This window comes from Lithobates pipiens, unplaced genomic scaffold (assembly GCF_037356315.1).
Source record: "Lithobates pipiens isolate NorthernLeopardFrog02 unplaced genomic scaffold, aLitPip1_a1.2 Scaffold_23, whole genome shotgun sequence".
NCBI classification, from domain to species: Eukaryota; Metazoa; Chordata; class Amphibia; order Anura; family Ranidae; genus Lithobates; species Lithobates pipiens.
In genome coordinates this window covers 72,225,166-72,238,106 of record NW_027507785.1, presented here as the reverse complement: position 1 = coordinate 72,238,106, position 12,941 = coordinate 72,225,166, and the positions used below count along the sequence as shown (strand labels likewise).

At 43.6% G+C, this 12,941-nt stretch overlaps 1 protein-coding gene across 1 annotated transcript in view; it reads right to left on the bottom strand.

Annotated features, from left to right (window-relative positions):
* The window catches only part of MDFIC2 (MyoD family inhibitor domain containing 2), a 95,565-nt gene that overhangs the window by 16,700 nt on the left and 65,924 nt on the right, over window positions 1-12,941 (bottom strand). The window lies entirely within an intron of this gene.

Genomic DNA, 12,941 nt, shown 5'->3' with positions numbered 1-12,941 from the left:
GTCCGCTGAACAGTGTTTGGGCGGACAGTCCGCTCGTGTGTGGGCTTTCAGCGGACAGTTTCAGCGGACAGTTTGACGAACAAGGTTTTTCGGAATTTCCGTAAAACTGTCCGCTGAAACCTTGTTTCAGCGAACAGTCCGCTCGTGTGTAGGCTTGTTCGTCAAACAAAGTTCCGCGCATGCTCAGAAAGGATTTACACGCCGAAAGTTATAATGCAGTGTATAGGACGTCGTATTTTCCGTCCCGTCGTACGTGCCGTTCACGTCATCGCGCACGGTTTCAGCAAACTGTTCGTCCGTCGTGTGTGGCCATGTCCGTCCATGCTAATTTTGAGCGGACTGTTTGCCGAAACTGTTTGACGGACAAAGTTGGGCGAACAGTCCACGCGTGTGTACGCGGCCTAAGTCACTAAAGTCACTTCTGACAGCTGCTTTTCCCAGCAGCAACAGATAAAAATATAACAGGGGGGAGAGCTCCAGCACACAGCCTGTGACTGATATCCTCAGCTCTGCATGTTTTCCATGTACTGTGGGGTGTGTTTCCCTTCCCTCTAATTAGGGCTCAGAGCTCACCTCGCTGAGATATGTGCTATGAGACTTCAGATTCCTGCCCCCTGCTGCTAGAACTGAGAAAAAAATCCTTTGATCTGTGTGTTTTTAGAATATACTACAGATGAAAAGCTGCAGATAAACAGGTACAACGTATGCAGGAGGATCACCTAAGGCAAGTCACTTCACTGGGTATATGTGAGGGTTTTCATCTGCTTTAAAGGAGACCTTGTAGGAGATATATTTTTTTCACTGTTTGCTAAGTGCATGCATGTAATGTAAAGTAATATGTCATTGGTATCCACTTGACCGCTGGAAGATTCATGACCAGCTCATTCTTTGCAATACGGCACTGGGCTAATTTAACTAACAATTGCGCGGTCATGCACCACTATACCCAAATAAAATTGATGTCCTTTTTTTTACCATAATAAGAGCTTTCTTTTGGTGGTATTTGATCCCCTCTGCGTGTTTTATTTTTTGCGCTATAAACAAAAAGACTGACAATTTTGAATAATAAAAAAAAAACTATATTTTTTACCTTCTGCTATAAACATATCCAATAAAAAAAATTAAAAATCCAATTTCTTCATTAATTTAGGCCAATTTGTATTTTGCTACATATTTTTGTTAAAAAAATTCCCAATGAGTATATATTAATTGGTTTACGCAAAAGTTATAGCGTCTAAAATCTGTGGTATAAATACTGGAATTTTTATTTATTTATTTTACTAGTAATGGCGGCGATCAGCGACTTATAGTGGGACTGCAAAATTGCGGTGGACAACTAACTGACACTTTTGACTCTTTTTGGGGACCAGCGACACTAATACAGTGATCAGTGCTAAAAATATGCACAGTCACTGTACTAATGACACTGGCTGGGAAGGCGTTAACATCAGGGGCGATCAAAGGGTTAAATTTGTGCCTAGCCTGTGTTTGAGTACACTATCTGTAATGCTTTTACTCTGCTTTGTGTGAAAAGAAAATCCATTACTTCCCCGCTGAGAGGACAGAGCTCTGCCTTGTTTACATAGGCAGATCCCTGTCCTGGGCGTCTTCCCGACGATCATCAGGTCCCGGTGGTCATCCATTGGCCGGGACCCGCTGATCGGCATCTGCTGTGTGTAATCACAGCAGAGCCAGGTCGCCGGTGGCACAGGCGCACCCCCTCCCCGGATGTGCCGAATCTCGTACCTAGTATGGGATGTGGTGCAGGAGAGCCACCTTGCTGCCATGTAAGTATGTTATGCGGTAGCAATCGGTTATACTAAAGCCCTGTACACACAATTGGAAATCCCGTGAGCAATAGTCCGATGAGAGCTTTTGGTTGGATATTTAGACCGTGTGTATGCTCCATCAGACTTTTGCTGGCGGAACTTCTGCCAGCAAAAGACTGAGAGCAGGTTCTCTATTTTTCCGATGGAAAAAGTTCAGATCAGAAATTCAGATCGTCTGTAGCAATTCCGATGCGCAAAATTTCTACGCATGCTCGGAAATAATTCAACACATGCTTGGAAGATTTGAGCTTCATTTCTCAGCTCGTCGTAGTGTTGTACATCACCGTGTTCTTGACGGTCGAAAGTTCCGAGAACTTTTATGTGACCGTGTGTACGCAAGCCAAGCTTAAGCGGAATACCGTCGGAAAAATCTTGATGGTTTTTGAAAACTCCGATCGTGTGTACGCGGCATTACACCTATTTATTACCTCTCACTTTAATGACAGTACGCCCCCTTAGAATGACTTCATCTGTGTCTCCATCTAGAGATGGTGCCATCATTCAAGGTCACCATCTGCTTCCTGGGCTCACACACGATTCAGTCATGTCAATTCTGGTGCCTGTGCACTTCCTGGCATTGTTCACAAATTTCTGAAGGGTAAAGCCCACCATTCATCAATCTAATTCTAGGATCTTATTGGTTACCAAGGTTTTCGCACTGGACTGTTAAAGTTTGGTAATGGTTGTTTTGTACAAGACCTTCTGTAGATCCTAAAACCAAAGTTCATGGGCAGGGCTGCTGATAAGGCAGTACTGGTATGTTTGCCACCTCATCCCTTTAAACCCGAACACATATTAATTACACAGGTTCTGTGGCCGATTAAGGTGGTAATTAAACTCACTTGGTGCCTTATCTGCATTTAATTAGCCTCAGAACCTGTGTATTTCAAAGCTGTTCGGGTTTAAGGGGATGAGGTGGCAACTCTAAGTACCGGGCTCAGGCCTCATCAGCTAAACAGGGGGGGCTCGGGGCAGCTTTATTGTTCATCTCTGCCTACATTAATAAATAGATTTTTTACCAGACCACACCCCCACTCCTACTTGCTTACCAGGGCTTTAATTACATTTACCTGGGCCCCATCACGTCAACAGAGCCCAGGAGGTGGGAGCAGAGGAGGGTCTTTTTTTTTTTATTAGTTGGGTGTAGGTGGATAAAGTCAGTGCACCTCGGTAGGTTGGAGGTCTGGTTGCGGGGGGGGGGGGGGGGGGGGGAGGGGGCGGCATCAGGAAGGCTGTATGAGGCCCCTTGCATTTCTAACAGCAGCCCTGTCCATGGGACTCTATAGGGACCAAGCTATTGTGATAGTTGGCACAAGTACATCCGAGCAGCACAAAGCACGCTCTAAAAATGCATTAACACATGGCTATAACACAATATAACGTATACACAAATATGAGAATAGATGCCTTAAAACACACATTGAAATATACCTATTTTTTATAAGACGAGCAGAAATATGAGCACATACTTGGTTTTGTCTGCAACAAGCTGTCTCTTTCATTAATGATTCCATCTTTTTTTTTTCCTCAAACTGGACAATTCCACATTTGTCATTGAAATGAAGTGTGTATGACTGATAATATATTACATAAACTAAGCATAAGGAGATGTGCCCAAGGGCACTCAAGATTATTGCTATCTTATGTAGAATAAGCAACCCCCAATTACAAACGCCTTCAAGTAAATAAAAAGAGATTAAAACACCACACATACAGCGAGTGTCCATCTACCTTCGGAAAATTGCATGATTCGCTTTTCTGACATGCAAGTTCAAAGGTCTAGTTAGACGTGGAACAAAACATTTTTTTTTCCTCCGCAAAGTGATATCGCTTCGTGACCTCTGATAAAACGCCATGCAAAATGAGCTTCCGCCTTACAATGATATGTGCAAATTATAGCTTTCCTAAGAATTTAAATTGACTCAAATACTTGAAAATCAATGGTAAGCTGTTATGTCCTGTAATGAAAAAAATGCATTTCTTAATGTACACAAGATGGAAACATTAAAGATGTACATAATTTATAAGATGCTATTCTGTTTCAGAAGAATTTTAATCCGCTGATAATTATATGTGCATATAAATATATACATTTGTCATGAACGCGCTAATACTTAGTTAAAGTCAATGGGTAAAATGCAAAATTATGATTGTAGAAAATCTTGAACAAAAGGCTGTTTGAGACCAAGCCAAAAAGGCATCCTTGTGTTTTTTTTCTTTTTATAAAGAACAAGAAAAAAAAAATATATATAGTATATATATATATATATATATATATATATATATATATATATATACACACAGTATCTCACAAAAGTGAGTACACCCCTCACATGTTTGTAAATATTTTATTCTATCTTTTCAGGTGACAGCACCGAAGAAATTACACTTTGATACAATGTAAAGTAGTGAGTGTACAGCTTGTATAACAGTCTAAATTTGCTGTAACTCAACACACAGTCATTAATGTCTAAAACGCTTGCAACAAAAGTGAGTACACCCCTAAGTGAAAATGTCCAAATTGGGCCCAAAGTGTCAATATTTTGTGTGGCCACCATTATTTTCCAGCACTACCTTAACCCTCTTGGGCATGGAGTTCACCAGAGCTTCACAGGTTGCCACTGGAGTCCTCTTCCACTCCTCCATGATGATATCACAGAGCTGGTGGATGTTAGAGACCTTGCGCTCCTCCACCTTCCACAGATGCTCAATAGGGTTTAGGTCTGGAGACATGCTTTACACTGTTATACAAGCTGTACACTCACTACTTTACATTGTAGCAAAGTGTAATTTCTTCAGTGTTGTCACATGAAAAGATGTACCGTATATACTCGAGTATAGGCCGACCCGAATATAAGCCGAGGCCCCCAATTTACCCCCAAAAAAACTGGCAAACTTATTGACTCGTGTATAAGCCGAGGGTGAGACATGCCTGTCCATCCCTGTGTGTGTGTCCGTCCCTGTGTGTCCGTCCATCCCTGTGTGTCCGTCCATCCCTGTGTGTGTGTGTGTCCATCCATCCATCCATCCCTGTGTGTGTGTGTGTCCATCCATCCATCCATCCCTGTGTGTGTGTGTGTCCATCCATCCATCCATCCCTGTGTGTGTGTGTCTCCATCCATCCATCCATCCCTGTGTGTGTGTGTCTCCATCCATCCATCCATCCCTGTGTGTGTGTGTCTCCATCCATCCATCCATCCCTGTGTGTGTGTGTCTCCATCCATCCATCCATCCCTGTGTGTGTGTGTCTCCATCCATCCATCCCTGTGTGTGTGTGTCCGTGTGTGTGTGTGTGTGTGTGTGTGTGTGTGTGTGTGTGTGTGTGTGTGTGTGTCCAGCCTACCTGTGTCCCGAGCCTGTGTCCCGAGCCTCCGTCCCGTGCCTTGCCTCCTTGCCTCCGTCCCGTGCCGTGCCTTGCCTCCTTGCCTCCGTCCCGTGCCGTGCCTTGCCTCCTTGCCTCCGTCCCGTGTCGTGCCTTGCCTCCGTCCCGTCCCGTGCCGTGCCTTGCCTTGCCTCCGTCCCGTGCCTTGCCAGGATCGCCGCTCTTCGTCGGCGCCTCGGCGGCCATTCTAAAATTCAAAAGCCGCGCCTCCGCCTTCGCCTGTGATAGGCGGAACACTGAATTTCCCAGCAGCCTGTGTTCCGCCTATCACGGACATCGTCTCATCCTCGTACTACGGACGAGGATGAGACGATGTCCGTGATAGGCGGAACACAGGCTGCTGGGAAATTCAGTGTTCCGCCTATCACAGGCGGAGGCGGAGGCGGAGGCGCGGCTTTCGAATTGTAGTATGTCCGCCGTCTGTCTGCTCGATACGCTGATCGAGCAGTCAGACGGCGATGACTCGAGTATAAGCCGAGGGGGGCACTTTCAGCCTCAAAAAAGAGGCTGAAAATCTCGGCTTATACTCGAGTATATACGGTAATAAAAAATTTACAAAAATGTGAGGGGCGTACTCACTTTTGTGAGATACTGTATATATTTATCTATAAATATATATCTATCTCTATCTATCTATCTATCTATCTATCTATCTATCTATCTATATATATATTAGATAGATAGATAGATAGATAGATCTATATCTATATATATATATATATATATATATATATATATATATATATAGATTAGATAGATAGATCTATATCTATCTATCTATCTATCTATCTATCTATATATATATATATATATATATATATGTATATCTAGATAGATAGATATCCAGATTTTGAAGTCCACAGCTCCATTCATGGTACTGTACAGCGCCTTAAGGCTGGGTTCACACTGCAGCGGTTTATGAGAACGGATGTGATTCGCACCGCACTGCAGTGCAAATCACATCTGATCTCTGTGCGATGCGAGTTCAGCCATACAGACAGTATGGCTGAATTCGCATCGCACCCGGCCCAAACTCGCACAGGACCCTTTTTTTGGTCCGCAGCAGAATCGGATCCCATGGGTGTTCACACCATGCGATCCGATTCCTGTCTGAGTTTGCAGATCGCACTGCGATATGCGAACTGATCTGCGCGTGTCATTAACGTTTCACGGACACTCCCAGCAGTTCGCATAGGGCAGTGTGAACTGCCGCTGGGAGGCATGCGATGCGGGAACCCGCGGCGGATTCGCGGCGTTCCCGCATTGCTGCAATGTGAACCCAGCCTTAAGGAGGAAGTACTCATGTAACCATGTAGGTTTAGGAGATATTTCTTGGACCTACAGGTAAGCCTTAATCTAGGCTTACCTGTAGGTCAAAGTGGTCTGGAAGGTTTTACAACCACTTTAGGCTCTACTTATCCAAATGACCCATGCACTGTTGTGTCATCCAAAGGGAAGGGATGAGCAGCTGCATTAACAATTCTCCATAACACACACATACAACATGCTTTGTCTCGGATTGTTGGTCAACAAAGTATCAGACTACTGTCATCACACAATTCCCTGCTGAAAATCTGATCATGGGTATGAGGCTTAACACACAGAAGTCCTGGCTCTATCACTCTGTCACTACTCATAATGTCGGGGGGGGGGGGGGGGGGGGGGGGTCGAAGTAAGAGAGAGCTGCACACAGCCGGAAGAGCACACGGCTACAACGAGAAGAGAGATTTCTATGCTTGTTTACATTTTAACTTGGACAGTAATGTACTTGCATTGAAAATGTTTGGCTTTGATAGAATTATAAAGGGGGAATATGATGAGGGAGAATTTGCCTCAGATTATGATATCACACAGAGGAGTGGGAGTCGGTCCTTAACCACATCAATACCGGGCATTTTCACCCCCTCCCTGCCCAGGCCAATTTTCAGTTTTAAGCACTGTAACTCTTAAGCCGCGTACACACGGGCGGATTGTATGGCCTACTTAGTCCGCCGAAACACATTTCAGCGGACAGTCCACTCGTGTGTGGGCTTCAGCGGACTTTTTCAGCGTGCAGTCTGGCGTACTAAGTATTTCGGAATTTCCGTAATACTGTCCGTCATACTTTGGTTTCAGCGGACAATCTGCTCGTGAGTAGGCTAGTTCGACGGACTAAGAATGGCGCATGCTCAGAAAGGATTTACACGGCGGAAGGTTGCATTGCTGTGTATTGGACTTCCTATTTCTAGTCCCGTCGTACGTGCTGTACACGTCATCGCGCAAGCTTTCGACGGACTGTTTGTGCATCCATGTGTGGTCAAGTCCGTTCATTCGAAAGTATGACGGACTGTCCGTCGGATTGTATGACGGACTAAGTAGGCCATACAATCCGCCCGTGTGTACGCGGCCTTAGAATTACAATTGCGCGCTCATGCTGTACCCACATTTTTATACATTTTTTTCCCCCACAAATTGAGCTTTCTTTTGGTGGTATTTGATCACCTCTGCGGTTTTTATTTCTTGCGCTATAAACAAAAGAAGAGTGACAAGTTGGAAAAACACACTGTATTTTTTATTTTTTGCTATAATAAATATCCCAATTTTTAAAGAAAAAACACATTTTTACCTCAGTTTAGGCCGATACGTATTCTTCTACATATTTTTGGTAAACAAAAATTGCAATAAGTGTATATTGATTGTTTTGCGCAAAAGTTATAGCATCTACAAAATAGGGGATAGATTAATGGCATTTTTTTTTTTTTTTTTTTTTTTTTACTAGTAATGGCGGCAATCTGCGATTTCTATCATGACTGTGACATTGCAGCTGACATTTTTGACACTATTTTGGGACCATTCATATTAATACAGCTATAAAAATGCACTAATTACTGTATAATTGTCACTGGCAGGAAAGGGGTTAACACTAGGCAGCGATCAAGGGGTTAACTGTGTTACCTAGGGAGTGATTCTAACTGTAGGGGAGGGGACTTACAAGGGGAGGAGACTGATCAGTGTTCCTCCGTACTGGGAACACACCATCGGTCTACTCTCACCTAACAGGACGTGGATCTGCGTGTTTACACACACAGATCCACGGTCCTGCTCAGTTATCGGACAATCATGGGTGCCCAGTGGACATCGCAGTCACCAGGCATGACCACCGGCTCCCGAGTGATGCGGCGCCGTGCGTGTGCGCCCCCTAAATGCCTGTGAAGCTGAGGATGTTATATGACGCCCGCCTGGGAGGGGAGATCCTCCTGCGGACGTCATTTGACGATGGCCGGGGTGGGAAGTGGTTAAAAAATATATAAATGAACAATCAGCGTTGTGCTAATTGTATTGTGAATATAACATTCAATGTGATAGAAAATACAGTCCTTAAATGCCGCTAAACATTGACAGTGATTTCAACCACATGCTTCTGTGGTGGAGACTTCCTCCTCCGGCAGCTCCAGATTCAAAATAAAAGATAACTCAGAATAAAAATAAAAGTGTTCTCTAAATGCATATAGATGTATAATCTTCCATCCATAGCCTGATCTATTCCCACTGTGCATGCGGCTGATCAGTGCAATTAATCTGCTCACCCCCTACTGTGGACCCCAATATAATCAAGGTCAAACTGACATATGTTATTCCATCCAGGGCAGTATTTCGTCCACTCCACTTAAACTAAAATTCACAGGCAAAGAAACATGTGAACACAAAAATAGGACTAAGACCCCATACACACTATTAGATTTTCTGCAGATTTTTGTCTTCAGATTTATCAAAACCATATAATATGAGGTCAAACCTAAATGACGTGTACAGACAATCGGAATTTCCGACAACAAATGTTCAATGTGAACTTGTTGTCGGAAATTGTGACCGTGTGTATGCTCCATCGGACATTTGCTGTCGGTATTTCCGACAGCAACTGTTTGAGAGCAGGTTCTCAAATTTTCCGACTAGAAGACTTGTCGAAAATTCCGATCATGTGTACACAATTTCGGCACACAAAAGTCCACGCCTGCTCGGAATCAAGCAGAAGAGCCGCACTGGCTATTATTTTTACGTCACCGCGTTCTTGACTTTCGGAATTTCCGACAACGTTTGTATGACCGTGTGTATGCAAGACACGTTTGAGCCAACATCTGAAGGAAAAAATCCACTTTTTTTTGTCGGACTGTCCGATGGGGCTTAAGAGTGTTCTTCGTAGAAAACCAGACTTTATTAACTGGTTGCCGACCAGCCGCCGCAGTTTTACTGCGACAGAATGGCGCGGCTGGGCGAAACTACGTTACCTGGCGTTGCCTTGCCTTTTGGCCACTCTGTGTGCTCGGAGCCGATGCAAATGTCCGGCAGGCGGGATGACCGCTGGGCACCTGCAATTGCTCATGACAGAGCGAGAACCGGGATCTGTGTAAACACACATACAGTAGATCCTGGTTCTCTCAGGGAAGTAGAGACAGATCGTGTGTTCATATAATGTATGAACACCGATCTCTCTTTCCTCCTAAACAGTCCCATCCCCCCTTCAGTTAGAACACACAGTCAGGGAACACAGTTAACCCCTTGATCGCCCCCTAGTGTTGTTTCCTTTCCTGCCAGTGACATTTATACAGTAAATGCATTTTTATAGCACTGATCGCTGTATAATTGTCACTGGTCCCAAAAATGTCTCAAAAGTGTCCAATTTGTCCGCGGCAATATCACAGTCCCAATAAAAATCGCAGATCGCCAATATTACTAGTGAAAAAAAATAATAATAATAAAAATGCCATAAATCTATACCCTATTTTTTAGACGCTATAACTTTTGGGCAAACCAATCAACATAGGCTTATTGTGATTTTTTTTTTGCCAAAAATATGTAGAAGATCACATATTGGCCTAAACTGAGAAAGAAATAATTTTTTATATATATTTTTGAGGGATATTTATTATAGCAAAAAGTAAAAAATATTGCCTTTTTCCCCAAATTGTCGCTCTTTTTTTGTTTATAGCGTAAAAAAAAAAAAACGCAGAGGTAATCAAATACCATCAAAAGAAAGCTCTATTTGTGGGGAAAAAAAGAATGTCAATTTTGTTTGGTACGCACGCATATCTCTTGTTTTCTACATATTCTTTTATGGATATGGGTCTATAATAACTTTCAGCACCATTATATATTAGAGCCTCTTATTATTTACTTTATTTTTACAGACCCCTTTGGAGATATTATATATCAATCTCTGTTATCATCCAATACATTACAGAGATTTCTTTTCCTGGGGATGCTTTGTGGGTGGTCACCCCGCGTTTCATTTCCTCAGCTCCCGTGACAGACAACAACCTTAGTGGCCCCTGTTTTGCAGTACCACATATCTTTGAGCCATAGCTCCATGTAAGTAATTAGGACTTGTTAATTTTTTTTCCTTTTTTTTTTCTAATTTCCCTTTAGATGTTTGAGTCCAAACTAGACTTTATTAGTGTTTATGTATTTATTGCAGTTATATGGATGCATCAGCTCCTGAGGAATTGGTTTTTGTGCAACGAAACACGTTGATCACTATAGAATGCTCTCAAATCGAGTTTTATATATATTATACACTGGTAACTGGAATGCATTGCCATACAGTATATGTGATTTTTTTCGTTTTTTATTTTTAATAAATTTGCAAAGATTTAAAACAAACTTCTTTCACATTATCATTATGGGCTATTGTTTGTAGAATTTTGAGGAAAATAATAAATTTAATCCATTTTGGAATAAGGCTGTAACGTAACAATTTTGAAAAAGTTAAGCACTTTGAATGCTTTCTAGATGCACTGTATCTATGGTTCCAGAGCTGCACAAATCAATAGAAGACAGGTCCCTGCTGTGAAATCTATCATTGAGTTTTCATTACTACATGGATCTCTTGGATGTGCTAACTCTTTTCCACTGTAAATATTACCTATTAGTAGGTAGAGTTGCCCTTTAAATGTAATGTTACTTGCAGTGACAGGCACAAAGAGATAGCTGGGTGATACTCATTCTTGGTGAAATCTCATTTTATTGGGACAATATATTAAATAGATGGGCAGGAAGTGCTGACAGATTGGAAATCTATGATGATTATAGAGATTACATAGCTGTTTACTTGCCGAGTTAATTAACAATCAATCCAAATTATCGCACGCCGGCAGACTGCATGTAATTCCGAAGGCCTTTTTGTATGGTAATTCATTTACAGGGAAGTTGCAGAAAAACAAGGGGTAAGAAAACTGCTAAATTTTATTTTTGGTGCAAATATTGATGTTGTCAGGTCACCTTGAGGCGAGGTGACTGGTGCACACCGAAGGATCAGGAGTGCACCGCAAGGTTGTGGACCCTACGGCTGACTGCTGCAGATGGGGGACAGATCCCACTGGGGATAGAGCGTAAGATTCCCCGGGGCGCGGAGTCTAAGAGCCAGCAGGTGTTCACCAGAGCCTCCAGTGGTGAGGATGGACTTGGCTGCAACTGGCTCCAGGTCGCGACCCCCAGGGTCCCCCAGCTCACACCCACAGTAGGCAACAGGAGGATAGGGATGAGGGACAAAGCCAAGGTCGGAGCCACAAGCAGACAAGAGAATAGTCGTGTACATGCCAAAAGGTCAGGATCACAGGCAAACAAGGATAGTCAAGACACGCCAAAGTCGGTAACGGAAACCAGTAGAAGAGCACACGGCAGGAAACAGGAAGCTAACACACAAAGAATACACAATGGTTGATCAGCACTGAGGCCTGCAGTGCACAGGTTTATATAGGGCTCCCTGATAGGGCCTGGGGTGGAGCCATGCTTAGAGGAGAGGTTATAAAAACCACCAGGTGGAAGTAGCTGGCTTCTTAGTCTGAAGACATAAGGGAAGGTAAGCAAACACAGGAAGATCACTGCATAACCATGACAGTACCCTCCCTCTTAGGAGGCCTCCCCCTTCCCTGCCTGGGTCCAGGCTTAAAGGGAAACTCCAGATGGAACCTCCTTAACAGACAGGGAGCAAAGACCTCAGATGCAGTGATCCAAGACCTCTCCTCAGGACCTAACCCTTTCCAAAGTACGAGGTATTGAAGAATGCCTTTACGGAGCCGGGAATCCAAAACTTGACTAACCTCGTATTTTAGATTATCCTCAGAGACCGAAACAGAGGTAGGGAGAGGACGAGGGGACTTGAGGACTAAAGGCTTTTTAGGAATGGGTAGGGGCATGAGAATATCAGGAGTCTGAGCAGGGTCCCCCAGACCCTTAAAGATGAGTTGGGCATCCATAACCGGACCACCAGACTGGGCAGAGGTCAGTGGATCCCTGAGGTCAGGTTGGTTAGAAAGTGACATGTCACAAGAGTCAAGCTGGGTAGCTGAAACAGAAACAGAATGCAGAGAACCCTGAGAAAAAAATTGAAAACCCCTCCTGGCCGAATGAGGTATTCTATTCAAAGGATGGATTGAGTCTCTTAAATGGGTTTGAACGGACATAGTAGCAGTAGGGTGAGGCTGGATCACAGAAGGTCCTGAACAAGAAGCAGGAAGCTCATTGGGCATGGGCTGGACTGGCATAAGTGGTGCAGAGGCCGACTGAATAGTATAGTCAGATGTAGCGACCATCTCAATCGCATCACAAGGCATAGCGACTCTGGAACTTGCAGACAAGTTAGCCTGGCTGTGTGTCCAAGGGAGATTAGGGACAGGCAAAGGTAAATGGTTATGCGAACTGGAGTGAATGATCAACTCAGGTTCATAGGTGGGCTCCTCATCCAGAGTACCACG